This window comes from Grammomys surdaster, unplaced genomic scaffold (assembly GCF_004785775.1).
Source record: "Grammomys surdaster isolate TR1022 unplaced genomic scaffold, NIH_TR_1.0 125428, whole genome shotgun sequence".
Taxonomy (NCBI): Eukaryota; Metazoa; Chordata; class Mammalia; order Rodentia; family Muridae; genus Grammomys; species Grammomys surdaster.
This window is the reverse complement of record NW_021620295.1, coordinates 1,134,313-1,134,567: the sequence shown is the minus strand read 5'-3', so window position 1 is coordinate 1,134,567 and position 255 is coordinate 1,134,313.

Here is a 255-nt window from a genome sequence, read left to right as displayed (position 1 = left end):
TCTCCCTCTCCCTCTCCCTCTCCCTCTCCCTCTCCCTCTTCTCTCTCTCTCTCTCTCTCTCTCTCTCTCTCTCTCTCTCTCTCATACACACACACACATCCTCCCTCCCTCTCTCTGCTTATGGGTATGATGAGAAGATCATAGTAAACCATATAATTTCAGAATGCCCATGGTTGCCTGGGTGGTAGAGAGCAGTACCCCTAAAAACTTTGAATTGCAGAGAAGCAGTGGAGTTGTTTAGTACAACTTCACCCA